Raw genomic sequence first — 20856 nt, 5'->3', positions numbered from 1 at the left:
CAGCAACGTTTGCCCCAAGACAGATGTGGTAGTCAGAATCTATGACCCTCAATAACCTTCTCTGTATGATCCCTTCCCTTGAGTGTAGGCAGAACTGTGAATATGATGAGATTATACTCATACAACATATGAAAATTTGATGAATATATACAAATATATACAAAATTTGATGAAATAAGGGTTTTGATTGATGTAATTGTCTCAAACCTGCTGAGTTTTAGATAGGAAATCATTAGGGATGGTATGACTTATTTGCATCACTTCTGTTCGTGAGACAATCACTTATGTGGAATGTGACAGAGAACAAGAGAAATGATAGAGTAAGCCATAATGCCTTTTTGTTTCAGTAATCCAGACTCATCAATACTCAATAGCAGGGCTTGTTAGTAGACGGTGCATATCTAGAATCGAGATGAAAACACTCTTGCTAATTCTGTGCAGTATTTCCTCTGCTCTGTTGAGAACAATACTCATTTCAAGTGTGTGCTCCAAAGTAAGAGTTTTACAGTGTGTGGCCCTGTGCTTGAGTTAAATATTTTATGCTTATACTTTAAATAGGCATTGCAAAATAAGAGGATACTAATAATTAAACATCTAAATGCTTCTTCACTTAAAGTGATAATTAACAGCAAACAAAAACAAAGTCCACAAACAACGAAAGAGATGACCGCAGAATAGAGAAGGTCATGCTTTTATACCATCAGCAGCACATTTTTCCTGCTTGCTTTTGCATTTTCCAGCTGTGAGCAAATCATGTAGTGAGCTCTGAGCCAGATTTCCTATCAAAAGAAAAGTCTAAAGCTACGAAAAGTTACATAAACTAAAATATACCCTTTAGAATTGGGCAAAAATGAGGAAGAACTCCTGATTTTCAATACACTGAAACAGCAATACAGACGTGAATATTTGTGCAATAGAGACACGTGTGTGCCATTTCTCAGGAGAAGAAACCAGAGTGTTGAGAAGCCAAGGAAGGATGATGGCTTCAAGTTTAAGATCAGCGGATGATGAGCCCTGCCCCTAGGACCCAGATGCCAGCTCAAACAGAGCATACACTCAAACACTGACATTAGTCAGCAACAGTCCAGAGAATGAAATGAAATTCAGGAGAATACATGGGAATGAATAAACAATGAAGAAAACTTCCTCAAACATATTGTCACCTGATTCACGCACAAGAGATGATCGAATTGGAAAAGCCACGTTGTGACAACCATATTAGCATTAATCCACTCAAGGAACATCAGTAAAGTTTAAACTAGTAAATACACATTTGCCTTTTCACTTATTAGTTACTTATTATTTTTTTTTCTTGTAGAGCCCTGTAACTTCATTTGTAGACCAGGCTGGCCTTGAACTCAAAGATCCTCTGCCTCTGCCTCCCGAGTGCTGGGATTAAAGGCGTGAGCCACCACCACTGCTTGACAATTCTTACCTACTTAATCACTAAAGGAAGAAGTAGCTTTAGGATAGACAAATCTGATCGACTTTGGAATGGGTGGATCTCTGCACTACCACTTCCAAAAGCCACCTTCATCACTGAGCACTTGGCTGAGATCTCCTACCAGCCTTGCTATGCCCTGTGATGTCGTTCTGATTCTGTGTGGCTTTAGTTTCCTGTCTGTGAGAGCCATTGTTCCCTGCCAAGGCAAGGACTGTAGTAGTCTCACAGGAGAACCGACAGGAATCAAATTATCCACAAGACTAGCCCATTCTCTAAGGACCGCTTTTCTGAGTGTGAACTGCAAAATAATATTTAGTAATAATGAGCTGGCGTGATGTTGCAGGTATTTACTTGTAGACATAGGAGTCGGAGGCAGGAAGTTGCAGCAAGATCCAGGCTCTGACAACCTAGTGACTCTCTGCCTCTGTCTCTCTCTCCCTCTAATACACACACATCTACAAAGGTGCCAAGCACATCACTCACATGGTCTTCAAAACACATGGCCTGACAAGGGTCCCCTCACAAGTACAGACACAGGAGGGACTTGAAAGTTGGAAGTTACAACTCCCCTAAATATTAGTGTTTCTATATCTTCCAAAGTAAGTTCTCCTTCTGCCTGCCTCAGAGATGCTGCAGCTCTAGAGACAGGCTCTATCTCTAAGGATGAATTGCAGCAGTTCCTATAGGCCCTAGGTCCCCTCAATGACCATTTCTTTCACTTTTGCCTGAGCTGACAGGGAAAAGTGACCTCAGGAAAAGGAGCCTTCCTGCTCCATCTCCCCTGATTCTGTCACTAAAGTGCAGCCTCTGTCTGAGCTTGGCTTCATCTGTTTATGAATGAACAGCACTGGAAAGCCAGTGTCTCTGTGGTAGCTCTCAGGCTCTGGAGTCTTGTCACTTCACTCCATTCTCCCAGGAAGCTGGAAGCCAAGTTCTGGGACAAGCATGTAAACACAGGCCTCATAATTATCAGCCGGCACCATCACCCCTTAAGAATTCACCAGCTGGGTGGTAGTGGTGCACACCTGTAATCCCAGCACTCGGAAGGCAGAGGCAGGTGGATCTCTGTGAGTTCGAGGCCATCTTGGTCTACAAAGCAAGTTCCAGGACAGCCTCCAAAAGCTACAGAGAAACCCTGTCTCGAAAAAACAAAACAAACAACAACAACAAAAAGAATTCACCAGACAAGGAGCTTCACACTCAGCTGCATGCTCTTCTAGCTCTGAGGAGCTGAAGGGTTTGCTCTGCCCCAGTGGATGTCTGCGCTGCTTTCGCATGGGGTGAGCCTGGGCTGGCAGCAGAGGCTGGCAGCTAACTGCAAGGAGTAGTATAGTTGTGGGCTTTAGGCTGCAAAAGAGGGAATGAAACTGTTCAGGAGCTGCAGCCTGGGTCAGCCAGCCTGGAGTCGGGGATTAAGATGTTACCAAATTCTCCCAGGTCTTCAATATCAGTCTGGCTAAGAGAGTCCTTAGGAAATCCTATGTTTATAGCAGCCTCTCTCGTGTGCTTTGTTAATCCTAATGGCGAGAAGAAGACCATTACCACAATTGGAGCCAAAATTGAAGAAAGTGTGGTTTTTATTGGGGTGCACTCAAGAGCTGGTCAGCGACTGCCTCCTAAGCCGGGTTAAAGAGAGCAGCCCCGAATCCGTCTCTTGGCCCCCTTTTTAGGAGTAAAATCACAAGCAGTTTTGCAGAAGGGAGGCAATGGGGCAATAAGGAAACACACACACACACAAATCTTTAAAATAACATCATGTGGTCACCCACCATGTGATTAGGGAGGGGTCAGGGAGGGGTCAGGGAGGGCCAGGGAGAATCAGGGTAGTCTCACAAACAAATCAAGGTCATGGGTTGGAGAAGGTCAGGTTCCAGGAAACAGAGAGAAACTCAGCTTTCCCAGTAAATAGAAATTTATTTTAAAAAAATATAGCATAATGGCTCCTGCCTTCAAAATGGAGTCAGGCAGGTTCCTCACTTCCTTCCACTTTCCTTCTACACATCTCAGTGCCGTGTGCAGTGAGCGACACAGAAACCAGCAAACAGAATCCAGCGGGCCACATTGGTCGCTTTTCTGTTGCTGCGATAAGACATCGTGACCAAAGCAACTTAAAGAATACTTCATTTGGGCGTAGAGGTCCACATTGTTAGGGCTGAGGCAGCAGGGGGCTAGGATTTTTATCCCGAACCTGCGCTACACTTCCTTCAGCAAGGCTGTGCCATTTAAACCTCCCCAGAGTGCACCACCCTTGGAGTCCAAGTATTCAAATGATTGAGATATGGAGGGCATCCCATTCACATCACCACACTGGCATGTTCTGGTGGAAGCTCCACCCCAGCCCCTGGCACCCTGGTATCCATATACCCAGAGTCTGGAAAGATCTGATGGAAGCCCCTCCTCTCTGTCCAGACCCCGCCACTCAGAAAGTCCCAACAAACACGGCTCCTCCCCAGAGACTCTCAAGACCACTCCCACAGGGTATCTAAAACTGCACCCCAGAAAACAGACACATGGGTTTTTGGTCGTTCTTTCCCATCTCCTCTCTGGGGGGCTGGAGAATCACACGAGAATGCTTTACTCATTAAACCAGGGCTTTTTCTAATTCAGTCTGATTTGGTCTGATTTGGATTGCTGCATTGGTAGAGAGTCTATTGGGGTCTAAAAACTTATCATGGCATGTGCTTATGTTCCCTTAGTGTATTTTTTGAGAAATAAGTATAGTTAATGGAAGCAATTGAATCCCATTAGTTTCAATTGTATTGCTTTAATTTGTTAGTGGGCTATCTTACTAATTTAACATGAAGCTGACAGATTAAAGTATTGAATTCAATTAAAGCAATTAAAGATGTTGGTGTCTTTGGGGCAGTGGTGGCACACACCTTTAATCCCAGCACTTGGGGAGGCAGAGGTAGGCAGATCCCTGTAGTTTGAAGCCAGCCTGGTCTACAAAGCCAGAGAAACCCTGTCTCGAACCTCCCCACCCCCCAAAAAGATGTTGGTATTTGTACTGGCTCATTTTGTGTGTCACATTGACATAAGATAGAGTCATCAGAGGAAGGAGCCTCTGTTGAGGAAATGCCTCCATGAGATCCAGCTGTAAAGCATTTTCTCAATTAGTTATCAGAAGGGGAGGGTCCAGCCCATGATGGGTGGTGCCAGCGCTGGGCTGCTGGTCCCGGGTTCTATAAGAAGGTAAGCTGAGCAAGACATGGTAAGCAAGCCAGTAAGCAGCTTCGTTTCATGGCCTCTACATCAGTTTCTGCCCCCAGGTTCCTGCCCTGTTTGAGTTCCTGTCATGATTTCCTTCAGTGATGAACAGCAATGCTGAAGTGTAAACCTAATAAACCATTTCCTCTCCAACTTGCTCAGAAACCCTGACTGAGACAGTGTCTTTAAGTTAATTCTGGTGGCTTTAAAGAGCCACAAAAAGCGGAGCCTTACAGAATCTTAACACATTGATAGGATTGTTTTGATACCAAGGCCCAGTGTGCAGTGTTGCAAATTTAAACTTCATTTTCAAAATTCTCATTTTGCTACTCTAGTCAGGAATAACCTTGGAGATAATCCATTGTAATCTACCTCAGAAAAAAAAAACTGATCACTATGATAAAATTCTAAATTATAGCACTCTTTTGAGATTATCCACCATGCTGGTGAGATATGTGCATCTGCTAGCTTTACATTATGTTACCGGTAGGTGGGAAGCCTTTGAAAACTGAGCTAGAAGTGTTGGCACAGAATGAGAATCCCAATACTTAGCGGGCTGAGGCAGGGTTGCCACAATTTTGAGGCCACCTAGACTATATAGTGAATACCAGGCTGACAGGGCTAATAGAGTAAGACCTTGTCTCAAAAACAAACCAACAAGGCCAATGAGATAGCACGGTTGGTAAGGGTGTTGGAAGTCAGGTTGGAGGACCTGAGTTCAATTCCTGAGACCCACACGGGAGAGGAGAGAATAATTCCTACAGGTTGTCCCATGACCACATACCAGCTGTGGCATGCACATCCATGTGAGCATACATACACACAAATAAATAAGTACATGAAAGAAAATATTTAAAAACAAACAGACAATTTAAAAAAAATTCCAGACTACTTAAATATCAGAAGATTAAGAGTAATGAAGCCCAAGTTGATTACTGTCTCACTGACCAGGACAGGGGAGCCCACAGGCATATGCCCACTAGCCAGTGAGTGGCTTTTCTCTATATAGTGCTAAAGGAAGACCTGGCAAATTGACTTGCATGATTCCCTTTTGTCAGTGTGTGGCATGTGCCATAAAAACCACCCCTGATCTTACCTCTGAACTTGTCAAGTATACAGTGGCTGTATGTCTTGGTTCCACAGTCAGCAAATATATATGAAATGTCTGACTATATGAATCATGAGTCTTTGGGATAGGATTCTGTTAGCTGAAATGTAAAGGAATAGATAACTACAGTTTGTGTTTGTGAGCTCCACTGTGAATATTGTGAAAGGACCATCTTCTTAGGGGAACTCTGTAGGAACTGCTTTCCCACACCTCTTCCTAGGATTTAGGAAAAACTTCCACAGGAGTAAACAGATCCGGAGAATGAGACTTTTTGGTTATTCCCCATTGGAAAAGGGTGGATGTCTTCCCTATCCAACTCTGTCAATGCCCAGAGGTTGGAGCCCAGATTGCTCTGTCTGCAGTAGTGGCTTTAGAGCGGGCAGGGCAGACGGCCCCAGCCCTGCAAAGAGGAGAGGCAGTCATCTGTGTGCACAGGTTGCTGAAGTCTGATAAAGAGGTTTTGGGGAGCAGAGAAGATGAACTGCCCCTGTGAGGTCATGGGGAGCCAGACAGAAAAGACGGGGAGTGTTGTACAGCCTTGATTAATATGTGAGGATTTTAGAGTTGATTCAAATGCACAGGCTTCAGTAGCTTTCTGTAGAACACCTGGCTGGAGGTAAGGTTGACTTCAACCATGGGGGATTAGCCATGTAGCCAAGAGCAAAGGGTGCTGGATGGAGGCTTGGTACCAAAAAAGTGGTTCTTAAGTTAAAAGGTCCTTCAGAGACGCTGGGCAAGAACTGTGTCAGAGTGGAGGGAAGCCCTCCCTTATGGATATGTGTGAACGGTTACAATGACCAGACAGCGCCCACCCCCACCCCCCCGCTTCACTGACTTACACGTAAAGGGGTTTGGTATCTTGATCTCAGCTTATTGGTCTCATGGCTTTCTGGTTTTCCTTTTGTTCTTGGCTCCCTGCCACCCCTTGCCACCCACGGTACATTTTCCCAGGCTCAAGATGGTCACTTATCTCTCCCTATCTACCCATCACCCCTCACCAGGTGCTGAGACTGTAGGGACAAGTACTTCTCATTTTCCTTTATCTGTTTTGAGCCAGATTTTGCCATTTGGCTCTGGCTGGCTTATAACTCGAGATAGATCAGGGCCTTTAGGTTGCTGAGATGCCCTGCCTCTTCTGCTCCACTCTGGGTATTTCAGCATTAGTCACCACTCCCAGTCTGTCCGTCTTTGTAATCCGTTATTTGCACTGGCTTCCTGTTTATACTTGGGGACCTTTAAAGTGTCAAGTTGGACATTTGACTCTGTCGCCACCTTGTGGTCCTTGGTGACCTTACCTATCCATGATGTCTAGTCTAAGAAGGAAGCCGTGAAACCAGGATAGCTCCAAGGTTTGGCTACACGCATTAGCAGTGAAGTGCTACAGAGGCCTCTAATCCTTACTGTGCAGGAGGCTGAGGCAGACAGATTGCAAGTTCAGGGCCCTAGGGGCTAACAAGTGAGCTCCAGGCCAGCTCTAGTTAGTGATGACCTTTAAGGATGAGCTTCAAAGTCTTCTTTTTAGGGTTCAAAAAGAGATGCTACAGAAAGTGAGGAAAACTAGGAATCTGAGGGCAAAGGAATGAATCTGCTCCTATTATACTTTGTTGCATGTCTCTTTATTCTTCTGTTGTTTTCTTGGCCTATTTGTCTGTAATTTCTCAGCTCTAATTCTCTGTTCTCATCTTCCTGCTTCTTCTCATCTAGACTAATCATTCTTCTTTTATAGGAGGCTTGAAGCAATAGCAAAAGTTACAAGAGTTACCTCTCATTGGCCAAAACATATTCCTAGGGTAAGCAATAAGAGCAGAGCCATTTACCATGGCAACATGAGGTTGCTAGATCTCAGGACCAGATGAAGGGGGTGCAATGCCCAGTGCGACAAACTCTGAGACACAGCTCTTTATCAGCAGACTTGGCAAGTGAAGAACTGGCAGGCTTTTCCTACGCTGCTTTGTGTAGCAACCTTGGTAGACACCTATGACTCTAACCTTGTGCCTAACTGTAAAGTTTTAAACTTATGACCCATTTACAAAGGTCTTTGGTCTAGTTTGAACTTGCCCTGAGGTAAAAATGAGCTAAATGTGTGCAGTTTGTGTTAGACTGAGGTGAGATTGTTACTTTTGTTGGTCTGACCAGTAGGAATAAGGCAGGCGTCTAGGGTATTGTGGGACAATAGATCTGGTTATGAAGCATTTGGATATATCTTCTATATATCCAAATTGTACAGTTAATGAGAAGTCATCATCCTGACCATCCATTGGTATATGCATGCCCATAAGATTGAGATAAAATCATGAGATTACATATACATATTACATGAAGATGCATGGCAATGGGAAGATATCATAGCTGTAATTGCACCAAAAATCTACATCAAGAAACAACCAATTCATTCAAAGAGGCAATAATTCCAAAGTGCTCTGCATTTTAATTTAATCCTCAAATCAAAGATTCTGATGGATTGACCTTGTAAATGACAGCTAAATTCTAACTGCATAATCCTGTGGCCTACAATAACTCACAATAATGGCTCCTGACAGCTAGTAACTTAGCAAGACCTTCTCAAAGGTAAAGAAAAGGAGGGCTGTGAGTATAATGCAGCAGTAGAGTGCCTGCCTGGCATGCTCTCAGTATTATTGAACTTCTAGCTGAAGGTTAAGAAATCTTAGTTTTGAACCCAAACAAAAATAGAATAATCTTTTTGGATTTTGATGAATTCTCTTAGGTCTGCATTGAGAAAGGAGGGAGGGGGATGGAGAGAGGAATAGAGGGAGGGAGAAAAGGAGAGGGGGGTGGGCGAGAATATGAATGACTTATTCACATAGTATCACACAATGTTTCAGTTAGGTACATTCAGCTGATGCTTTTATTTTATAGATTAAAGAGGCTTATCTCTGTACATGGTGATTTTGGTCCATAAAAGACCAAATGTGGCTAAAAATAGAATTATAGTTACTTAAAAACTATATATTAGGAATATATTAGACTCCCCCAAAGCTGGCTGCTCCCAAACTTGATTCAGTATTTTGCATGTTTTCCCTCCACTGCTTAGAAACACATTTGCTTCTCCTTTTTCCAGTCAGCTTCTGGCCGTGATTTTTACTGGTTTGTCAGCTAACCTTTCACCTTCTGCTTTACCAGTTCTGGAGGAACTGTAACACTCAACTTTCTTCTATGGTGATTAACACCCTTCATACTTCCCCTCTGGCGGCTTGAACTCCTTGCTCAATGGCAACAAGGCAGTGAGATGAGGGTGTTCATCCTCATACTCTCCAGAGGCAGCAGGCCTCCCCTTCACCTGTCTAGCCATCTTGCTTAGTGTCATTGTTCAGTTTTACTCCACTCCTCAGAAAACCCAGTCATGGCTCTACAGCCAGAAACCCGCCCTTTCATTTCTTCTAAAGCTTGCTTTAATTAAGGCATTTCAAAACCATGTGCATCAGCACTTCCCTCTGATAAACTGTCTTCCTCTGTTTGCTTGAGGTTTACAGATGAGCAGTAACAGTCGCTGTCCGATCCATCGTCTGGCTTCTGTTCATTCTCTTCCTCTGGCCTCCAAACCTATGCTTTTTCTGACATCTTTTCATTAGACAGTGAGAAGTCAGATTCCTCTTCTGATTCAGTCATTTTGTCATCTGGTTCACTGGATGTCACACTTCATCATCTGCCCACATCTCCTTTGTGTCACCAATGGCAGAGACCTCAACATCAGGAGTGTGCCCTCCCTCCCGATATCCCTAAAGGTTGGGCGGAACTCACTTTCATAGCCAAAATGTTTCCTGAAGAACTCTCTAAAGCATTTAACAAATCTGTTAAAATACTATTCAGCATTCAAGTGAGAAGTGGAAACCATTTGTGGAAAATCAATCATGGTGGTATGGTCATCTTTATCCAATTGTGGTTGATATATTGTGCACCCCAATAAACTTATCTGGGGGCCAGAGAACAAAACAGCCATATTAAAAATAGAGGTTAGGCAGTGTTAGCACACGCCTTTAATCCTAGCACTCCAGAGGCAGAGATCCGTCTGGATCTCTGTGAGTTCAAAGACACACTGGAAACAGCCAGGCATAGTGACACACACCTTTAGTCCCAGGAAGTAATGGCAGGGAGCAAAAAGGTATATAAGGTGTGAGGGCCATGAACTAGAGCAGGCGAAGCTTTTAGGCTTTTGAGCAGCAGTTCCCCTGAGATCAATTCTGGATGAGGACTCAGAGGCTTCCAGTTTGAGGAAACAGGAACGGCTGAGAAGTTGGCCAGGTGAGGTTAGCTGTGGCATGCTCTGTCTCTCTGATCTTCCAGCATTCACACCAATACCTGGCTCCTGGTTTGTTTTTGTTAATAAGACTTTTTAAGATTCGTGTTACAATCCAGTAATAGGCTGAATCCACTGAAATCTCTGTGAATCGGCCCATGATTGCCGAGTTAGATTACTAGTCCCATAGTTTCATCATATATTGTTGTGGAGTCTTCAACATGATGTCTCTGACACAGGGTATATCCATGTGTGAGTTCCATGATCACTGCGCAGCAATTAATAATCAATTAGCTTTGGAACTGGACATTTCCTCTCATATAGTGCCTTCATATAGGCAAGTTCCTTCACGGTCGAGTGTTGTGGGATATTTGTACATTGTGTGAAGATGTGTCACTGTGATTTCTTTAATAAAACCTGAATGGCCAATAGCTAGACAGGAGAGCTTAGGCGGGACTTTCAAGCAGAGAGAGGAACTCAGAGAATTAGCGTCTGGGTGTGTGAGAGACACCAGCAAGACATGGAGAGACTTGGACATACTGAATGGAAGAGAGGTAAAAAGCCACATGGCAGAATGTAGATGAATAGAAACAGATTAATTCAAGTTGTAAGAGCTAGTTGGGAACAAGCCTAAGCTAACGGCCAAGCTTTCATAATTAATAGGACGTCTCTGTGTCATTATTTGGGGGCTGGCAGTCCCGACAAGAAAGCTCACTACAGCAGAGAAATGAGAGAAATAAAGCCACAAAACGTGCTTGTGCTTATGGTAATCACGCTTATTTTTCAGATTTTGAAAGGAAGTTCTTCCCAGTCTGTGAGGCTTTAATGCAAATTACTGTCCTTCCTCATTTGCAACAGTGTAATATCTGACTCTGCCAACACCCACCTGGTTTCCTACAGACTTGACTACCACCTGTCTAGAAGAGGGTGTTTCCAATGCTGGGTAATCAGCCAGCGTTCATCAACTAACAGCCCTGGGTGGTTTTAGTACATTCCTAAGCTGAAAGTTTGTGCTTCGCTAATTCTCTTAAAACTATTACAGCCACGGTGTTTCAGGTTCCAACTGCAGGAAACAATGTCATGGCTCTTCATGCCCATTTCAGCTTCGGTCGAGACCCAGAAGTCACTGCAGCTCATGGTCATGTTCACTTTCCCATGCTGGCTCAGCCCCAACACATACACTCCCTCACTCTGCGGAAGACACAGGGCTGCTCTGAGTTGATGTTTTTAAAATTCAGAGGCTTGAAATGTATCTACATGATGCTTCTTCAGGCAAAGGGCTGGGATTAAAGGCCTGGGCCACCACTGCCAGGTCCAAACCATTTTGTAAATAGGCTAGAACCGCATTTTCCTCCAGCTCTTATCTTGGTTAGATTTCTTTTCCCCCAGTTGATACAAGCCAGGAACAGCTGGGCAGAGTGAACTTCAACTGAGAAATGGCCCCACTAGCCCCGCCTAGGCAGACCTATTAATGATTGGTGTGGGAGGGGTCAGCCCATGGTGGGGCAGTGCCACCCCTGTGCAGGCGGTCCCAGGTTATTTAAGAGAGCAGGCTGTGTAAGCCACTGGGAGCAAGCTAGCAAGCAGCACTCCTCCATACTCTCTGCTTGAGCTCCTGCTTGAGATCCTTGCGAGCAGGATCTATAAGTCAAGCAAATGCTTTCCTCTCCCCAGCTTGCTCTTGGTCATGGTGTTCATCTCAGCAACAGAAAGCAAAATAGTGAAAATGTCACTTTTCCCACTGGACTTTTATTTTGGAAAATGGTGACATTTTTACCTCACCATGTAGACTTACCAAGTTATACATAATTATATGTGATCCTGATAACTTAATCATTCCCTACCTCCTCATTGGTGTGTTACAGATATATATTTATATATAATACAAATATGGTGGTTTGAATGAAAATGGTCCCCCATAGGCACTTATATTTGAATGCTTAGTCATCAAGGAGCAGAACTGTTTGAGAAGGATTAGAAAGATTAGGAGGTGTGGCCTTGTTGGAGGAAATGTGTCACTGGGAGTGGGTTCTGAGGTTTCAGAAGCCTACACCATGCCCAGTCTCTCTCTCTCTCTGCCTGCTGCTGGTGGATCAGTACATAAAACTCTCAGCTAATGCTCCAGCACCATGCCTGTCTACTTTCTGCCATGGTGATTATGGACTAACCCTCCCAAACTGTAAGCAAGCTCTCCATTAGATATTTTCTTTCACAAGAGCTGCCTTGGTCACGGTGTCTCTTCACAGCAATAGAACACTGACTAAGACAGGTTTCAAACATCCTACCAGTAGCTGGTATGACAGGAGGGAGCAGTCAGGCAGGGTCGGCAAGGGATGACTCTCTATATTAAACCAAATGTCATTCTTACATCTTCATGATTGCAGTTCAGGCCACATAGTGTTCATATAATATTAAGATTTTCATGAATAATATTGACAAGGTTAATATAATATTGATAGATGAAAGACAAAATGTATAATATGTTCTCCAATGATAAGATTATTTTCCTTCTTATTTGGACATTAGTTTCTTGCTTCTATTCACTCTTGAATAAACAGAGGTAAGAATGTTAAAGGAGATAAAATATGCTCACATAGCAAGCCCATCTATTTTCTTTAAATTTTTTTTAAAGATTTATTTATTTATTATGTACACAGAAGAGGGTGTCAGATCTCATTACGGATGGTTGTGAGCCACCGTGTGGTTGCTGGGAATTGAATTAGAGACCTCTGGAAGAGCAGACGGTGCTCTTAACCCCTGAGCCATCTCTCCAGCCCTATTTTCTTTAAATTTTTTTTTATAGATCGTATTATGCATATATTGTGATCAGATCAGAAAAAAGGATATGATTCTTTTTTTTTTTTGAGCTGAGGATCAAACCCAGGGCCTTGAGCTTGCTAGGCGAGCGCTCTACCACTGAGCTAAATCCCCAACCCAGGATATGATTCTTAAAAGCACAAACCAGGAATATATTAGTGAGTCAGTGAGGGTAGAAAATGCCTATCAAAGCTCTTAGTAAACCTTTTGAGGTTGCTTAAAAGTAACCTCAGGGGGTTGAGGATTTAGCTCAGCTCAGTGGTAGAGCACTTGCCAAGCAAGCATAAGGCCCAGGGTTCAATCCTCAGCTCCAAAAAAAAAAAAAAGTAACCTCAGCTTCTTTCCAATTATAAGAACGGTCTCTCTCTATCTAGTCCTCAACCTTTGTGCTGGTCTGGTAGCTTGTGTTGACCAGGAAAATGTAGCAGAAGTAATACTGCATACTTCCCACTGGTAGAAACACTAGAACGCTATTGCTTGTGACCATGTGAGCGAGTCTTGGAGGATGAGAGCAGACCCCTTAGGAAGAGGAGTCTCAACCTTCCCTCATATCCCAGTGCACCCAAAAGAAGCAAAATGACAAAAGCCAAGTTGACACCAAGTAAACAGAGCCAAGCCTTATTAACTAATTCTAACCCAAACCACCTCCAGCCCATAAATTCATAAGCAAATGAGTTGTTGCTGTTACATTATCTGGCTTCTAGCTGACCTAGAAAGACTGTTTTCCCCTTTAATTATCCCCAAGTATGTACCCCGAGACTGGCATAGTGGGGCCTTTTTCCTGAGAGACCTTATACCCCTTTAGGATCCTTTATCTTTTGTTTTGTTTTGTTTTGTTTTGTTTTGTTTTGTTTTGTTTTGTTTTGTTTGAGACAAGGTTTCTCAGTAGCTTTGGAGCCTGCTCTGGAACTTGCTCTGTAGATCAAGCTAGCCTTGAGCTCACTAAGATCTGCCTGTGTCTGCCTTCCAAATGCTGGGATTAAAGTCATACAGCACTGTGGTGATATATTGTGTCCTCCAATATACTGTGCACCCAAATAAAGTTTATCTGAGAATCAGAGGAAAAGCCAGCCACTATAGTAAACATAGAGCTCAGGCAGTGGTAACACATGCCTTTAATTCTAGTATTCCAGAGGCAGAGATCCATCCAGATCTCTGTGAGTTCAAGGCCACACTGAGAACAGATCCAGACATGGTGGCACACAACTTAAATTCCAACACTAGTTAACCATAAAAATCTGGAGGTCTGTACAGACAGACGGGAAGTGACAGAGCTGGGCAGGAAGAGGAAGTGATACAGCTGGGTGGAGAGAGGAAATAAGGTGGCAGAACAGAAAGGTATATAGGCATACAGGAAGTAGGTCTCTTTAGAGACTGAAGTGTCAGTGAGGTGGTGAGGTTGTATGTGGCTTGTCCTATTTCTCTGATCTCTCAGTTTTTCACCCCAATATCTGACTCCAGGTTTTGTTTTGTTTTGTTTTTAATTAAAAAGACAATTTAGCATTTCATCTCACACACCACCACTTCCCAGCTAGGATCCTTTATCTTTGTGATCTTTTTTATATTGTTTTGTTTTCTCCCTGAGCTCCAAGTAGAGACTAAGAGGTTGTTATGCCTGTTTCTTTTCCATCTCATGACTTTTTGTGGTTTAATCCCCCAGCTGCTGTCTCCAGGCCTTTTTGCACTATTTTATAATTTGCACAGTTCAGAGAATGATCTACCCTGGCCATGCTCTTAGTTGTGGGTCTAAGTAGCAAATAGAGAGAAGTAGCAGACACACAGGAAACCATTTTCAAATCTACGTTTACAACCCTTCTCAGAAAACAAGAAAGAAAATCTTATTACAACTATTATTCTTGAGTTCCTAGTTGAGAGATTTCCAGGTAGGAAGTTCTCTCTATCTTCTCCACAAATGAATATCACATTTTCCAGTTTTACTACAAACATCTTCATGTCATGGGATAAACAATAGCAGCTTTTATCGGAAATAATTTATTCTTTAAGGGCATCATGCCTTTGTTCTTAGGACATTTAGTTGTACTCTTCTTTCCTTGCCGGGAAGTCTGAGAACTAGCCTGGTCCAGGACAGGGCTTTTGAGGACATTTTCAAACAAACATGCTTGGGTCTGAAGTGGGGAGGCCAAATCTCATCTCCAGAGCCAGCTTCTCAGTGAATTTGAACAGCCTGTGACAACTCGCCAATATACTCTATACCCCAAATGCTTCTCTATAAACCCGTGGCTCACACTGGACAGAGAGCATGTTGCAGAGTCCAGTGACAAGTGCCTGCACCCAAGGCACCCGTCTTCTCTCTGACCTGCCTAGAGTTGTCCAAATGAATCTTACTTTCTGGACTACATGTTGGGAATGGGGACTGACAAAAGGTAGAAAGAATTTTCTTCCCTTCAAGAGACAGAACACTTGATCCTAAAGGGTCACCCTCTGACCTCTTTATATTTTATAAGGTCACAGGTGCATGACAGTCTGCACCCATGATCAAGCAGGATCAAGCTGTCAGAAGCATTTACTTTTAACAGTATCTAACCCAAGATTCTCATTGCCTAGTCCTGGGGTGACCAACTGCTCAAAACCCTGTATCCATAATCAGTTTGTATGTGTGCAAATGAAGGCATGTAACCCGAGGAAGCTTACTAAGTACCCTCCTTCCTATAAAGAGAGCTGGTTGTATAAGAGGCTAAGTCTACCCCTGCAGACCAAATATCCTTCGTTCCTCTAAATGGCATCTAGAAGTTTAGAGAGTCCCCAGGGTAGAAAGAACATGTCTTCAAAGAAGGTAAGGTGGGTATAGTCTGGGATCTTCAGGAATGAAAGGAGGAGAATCAGAGGTTACAAAAAACAAAACAGTTGGTAGGGGTGTGGTAGGAAAGATCTTTGGTTTCTAAACGAGAAAGACTCATTCGGTATACGAGGCCTAGTACAACAGGGTCTAATTTTTCTATTTGCCTATCCTGGTTAACTCAGGGCAATCCAAGAGACAGATTGTACACAATGTACCTCTGACCATTTTCCTTTCTTTTTGCAGTTGGGTATTATAATTTAGACTCCCCAGGGTGGGGAGCTTTTCTCATTATCTTGATAGACTTGTCACTTAAGGTTTGGGCATCCTATGCTGTCCAGTGTTTCAGGAGGCAGCTGAGTAGAGACCTTTGAAAAATCTTGGAATCAATTTATCCCATCTGCAGTGAGATAGAGGAGGAAAGATGGAGAAGTCTTAGGTGGAGGTTGTCCTTTCCCCATGGCCTTCCCTGCACTATCTGGAGGGGAAGTTCTAGCCTATAGCAGGCAGCAGTCGGTTTAGTCTGTCCTGAAGAGACACCAGACTTAGTAGGGACTCCCCTCCTACCCACAGCTCCACTCCTAACACCACCCAATTTCCTCCCCTTTGTGCCCCTGAAATCCCAAGTACCTGGTCCCCAGCAGTTCCTCTTACAGTCTAATATCTCTTGTAGCATTGCTGCTTAAAACAAAAGATTAAAGCTGGGCATGGTGGTGCACACCTTTAATCCCAGCACTTAGAAGGCAGAGGCCGACAGATCTCAGAGAGTTTGAAGCCAGCATGGTCTACATACTTTGTTCCAAGAGAGCCAGGGCTAGATACTGAGACCCTAAGTCAGTAGGAATCTGTCTGGAGGAAGATTGAGGCAAGTTTCCTTTGGTCCCTGAAATGTCCAACTGGGAAAGAAAATGCCCATATTTCCAGAGACCATCAAACATGATGGGTCCAGGGTGGCTCTGGTGAATATCCGCCAGGACTCTATCAGCTACTGTAATGATGATACCCTCTCTGCATCTTTTGTTTGTTTGTTTTTTCCAAACACAGTTTCTCTGTGTAGCCCTGGCTATCCTAGAACCCACTCTGTAGACCAGATTGGCCTTGCACTCACAGAGATATGCCTGCCTCTGCCTTCTGAGTGCTGGGATTAAAGGTGTGTGCCACCATCAACTAGCTCCTCTGAATCTTTGCCTTGGTTGTGTTGAAAAAGAGTAAGTCTGGTGGTAGCCAAGTGGTCAAGTGGTAGCTAAGATGGAAAAACCTCAGAAAATGGGATACTAGTGATATAGACTGAGCCAAGAGAAAAGGGGATAGCAGAAAGGGCTGTTGGGAGAATCCAAATGGGGTACTAGTTGTTTGATGAAAGAATGCATATCTTTCATGGACCTTACCCACAAAGAAAGTTGCCTAAACATAATGGAGACTATGGTGGTTTGAAAGAAAAATAGCCCCCAAAGGGAGTGGCACTATTAGGAGGTGTGGCCTTGCTGGAGGAAGTATGTCACTGTAAGGTCAGGCTTTGAGGTCTCCTATGCTCAAGATACCATCAGTATCTGAATATACTTCCTGTTGCCTTTGGATCAAGATGTAGAATTTTTTTAGCTGGAGAGATCCACCTCAGCTCACTTTTTCCTCTCCAAATCCCGCCCCCCATAAAGCCCACTAAGTGACAGCTCTTCCCCCAGAGCTACTCAAGACTGAGCCTACAGGGTATTTAAGCTTCAATCCAGAGACCTGCCACATGATTTCTCCTCTTCCCTCAAGATCACCAGGGAATGCTTCACTCAGATTAAACATGATCTTATTAATTTGACTTGATTTGGCTTATTGCATAGGTGGATAAACCCACAACTGGGGATTCAAAATACTTATCAGAATTCTCCAGCACTATGTCTGCCTCCACATTGCCATATTCCCAGTTGACATGCTCCCAGCCATGATGATAATCAACTAAACCTATGAAAATGTAAGCCACCCTAACTAAATGTTTTTCCTTTATAAAGGGTTGCCATGGTCATGGTGTCTCTTCACAACAATAGAAACCCTAACTAAGACAGAATGAGCCAGGCAGTGGTGGCGTGCACCTTTAATCCCAGCACTCAGGAGGCAGAGCCAGGCGGATCTCTGTGAGTTCGAGGCCAGCCTGGTCCACAAAGCGAGTCCCAGGAAAGGCACAAAGCTACACAGAGAAGTCCTGTCTCAACAAAACAAAACAAAACAAAACAAAAAATCCATTGGAAGAGTACCTCTATTACTTTAAAGTATGAAAACAGCTAGAAAGATTAAGTCCTGAGCAATCTTATTTGGGGTTGGGGATTTAGCTCAGTGGTAAAGTGCTTGCCTAGCAAGCGCAAGGCCCTGGGTTCAGTCCTCAGCTCTAAAAAAAGACAGAGATGAAAAGGTTGATTGAACATTTTAGGACTAGAATAAGAGCTCTTCCTCGGCCATGGGTGCACATTTCCTAGAGGGTGGCAGGTAATACCACTTAGCTTGGGAGTGGCAGTATAAAACCTGCCCTGATTACCCTATTATAGGGAGTGATCTCCATTTAGCTGTATGAGATCAAATCCATTTGTTCCCCCCAAAGATTAGGCCCTCTATTGTTCCTAATCTGCTAAGAAAATAAAGGGGTGGTGGTGGTGATTGAGGGAGTTGGCTATGCCAATTGTGGCCAGGATGTCCTCTTGATCTACCAAGTTGTTTGGGGGCACCACAGCCATCCTCCAACAAGACATTTTCAGTTAGTTATATGGACCTTAAGCAGTGTTCTTCAAGTCCCAGTGGTGAGGGGTCTATCCTGGATTATCTGCCGCCAGTGTTACAGAGGGCTTGGGATGGAGGGTGTTGAGCTAGACTACTATTAAATTGGTTTTATGGGAAGAACAAAGAATTTTATCTCCTAAAGAAGACCTGTGTAGTGAGTCTTTCTGTGTCTCACCAGGCAGCTCCCAAATAACAACATGGAAACTTCTTATTAATATGAAAGCTCAGCCTTAGCTTAGGCTTGTTTTTAACTAGCTCTCATAACTTAAATTAATCCATTTCATTAATCTACATTCTGTCATGTACCACACATCTTGCTTCCTCCATGTTTCCTTGAGTCTCTCTAAAGTGTCTCTTCCTTCTTCCTCTCTCTGCCAGCAAGTCCTGCTTATATCTCCTGCCTAACTATTGGCCATTCTGCTCTTTATTACAATCACAGCACTACACCTTCACACAGTGTGCAAGTATCCCTCAACAGACCCACAGAGAGAAGGCGAACACCCCTGGGAAGTGAAAGGACACTGGAAAAGAGGAGGGCAGCTGATGCAGGAATGCAGGGATGGCTGTCCTTCAACATGAAATGACAAGTGCAGATCTGGATGGCCTCAGATGCAGAGAAGGCAGAAGCAGTCACTGTCTCAAAGTGACATTTAGAGATAAGCAGGAGGACCAGCCACATACAGAGCAACAAAGAACAGAATGACAAACGTTGTTCCCACTAAGGAGTTGGGGGGTTCCAGGGCTGGGAATCTGCCAAGGGCTCTGCATTGGATGTCCTGTAGGCTTCCAAGTCCTTCCCCCTTCCAGACTTCTGCCTTCCTTTTCTTCCTGATTGGTCCTGCCACGGGTATCCAACTGAGCAGTAAGTAGTTTGTAATAGCTGTAGGGGAGGGATGGGGGGTGAGGGAGACAAGCCTGGAACCCAAGAGAAGCCCCCTTAAAGGATCCCAGCCCAGTTATCCCATTCAGTTGGAGGCTAGCGGTGTGTTAAGTTCAGAGATATGGTCCATCAGATCAGCTGTTGAAGTAGGTGTTATCAAAGCTGTTAGTAACCCGAGGTTATGGCTCCTGACCTATAACTCTGTAGGCTATTATGAGAGCCAAGATGAAGCAGTCTGCAGCATCTTTGATACAACTGTGGCTTCCTCAACTTAGTTCTTTGCCTTCTGTATTTCCTTTTGACTCCCATTGGCTTCTAGATAAAAATCTGCTGCATGTAGGATTTTTTTATCTCCAAGTGTCAATGGGATTTCAGGGGGTGTGGGGGAGCATGTGTACAATGTCCCCATGTGAGTTGGGGCTTGGCTGTGTCTTCTCTTTGAAGATTGACTTCCCTTGACCTGTTTCTGGTCTCAGATGTAGTGAGCTTTGTATGCAGACAATCTGATGGTATCCATGTCATTGTGAAATCTCTGGCCACACAGGCTGACCAGTGACTCCATTTCACCTGAAGGTGACAAGTAATGCAAAATAAGCACTCTGAAGACACCTTTAGTTTTGTGGCAATTCCCTCCTAATTAAAACATCCCTTCCAGGAGGGCGGAGAGAGACAGAGAGATTCCAGAAGAAAAGATTCCACATAACTGGGGAAGTGGAAACAATCATAAGGGCCCTCCCCAAGGTTCCAGAAACAGTAAGCCAGCATCACTGAGAAGGGGAGCTTGTGGACCAGCCTGCCTGGGAGAGACTCGCCTTTGGCTAGCTTCAAGGAGACTCTGAACAGTCCAACTGACTTCCAGTCACACACAGTTCTAGGGATGCAGTTTTTGTGAGTTGTTACCTAAGCTAAGCTGGGCTTTTGAGTGATGCAGCTGCCTTAAAGCTACTGATGTTCCTGTAAATAACCCCTCACCCATACTCCTGTGAGTAACCTCCAATCCATACTCCTGTGAGTAACCCCTTACCCATATTCCTGTGAGTAACCCCTTACCCATATTCCTGTGAGTAACCCCTTACCCATATTCCTGTGAGTAACCTCCCATCCATACACCTGTGAGTAACCTCCCATCCATACTTCTGTGAGTAACCCCTCATCCATACTCCTGAGAGTAACCCCAATAACCTCATTAGTTTACCCATGTGACACTTGGGTAGATTTGCTGCTTGGGGTACTGTTGGTTATCGATAATGGGTAGTTGTTTCTCTCTCTGATGTACTGTCAATGAGCAAGGCTCCAGAACTTCCTGGTCTTGATGTTTTCCTCCCAGGCTCACTTTGAGACATGAGTTGCAGCTGCCCTGTGATCTAGGAACTCCACACTTAGCTGGGCATCCCCTGACATAACCCCATGTTATTGGAAATAATCATCTCTAAACTGGAGATTTCTATTTTGTACCTCTTTTTCCTTTTATAAGGAGCAAATACTAGTTTTATACAACCATTAAGTGAAAGTTGAGAATTCTTTAGAATGATTATTGAAATACAAGCAAGAGTAATGAGATTGTGTTACTTTATAAATGACAGTGAGA

General features: G+C 43.8%; 1 pseudogene; it reads right to left on the bottom strand.

Moving 5' to 3' along the window:
• Positions 1 to 8740: 8740 nt before the first annotated feature.
• LOC118580014 lies at positions 8741 to 11157 on the bottom strand (annotated as a pseudogene).
• Between the last annotated feature and the right edge of the window lie 9699 nt (positions 11158 to 20856).

This window comes from Onychomys torridus, chromosome 3 (assembly GCF_903995425.1).
Source record: "Onychomys torridus chromosome 3, mOncTor1.1, whole genome shotgun sequence".
Classification (NCBI taxonomy): Eukaryota; Metazoa; Chordata; class Mammalia; order Rodentia; family Cricetidae; genus Onychomys; species Onychomys torridus.
The sequence above is the reverse complement of the archived record's forward strand: the minus strand, read 5'-3'. Positions and strand labels throughout refer to the sequence as shown.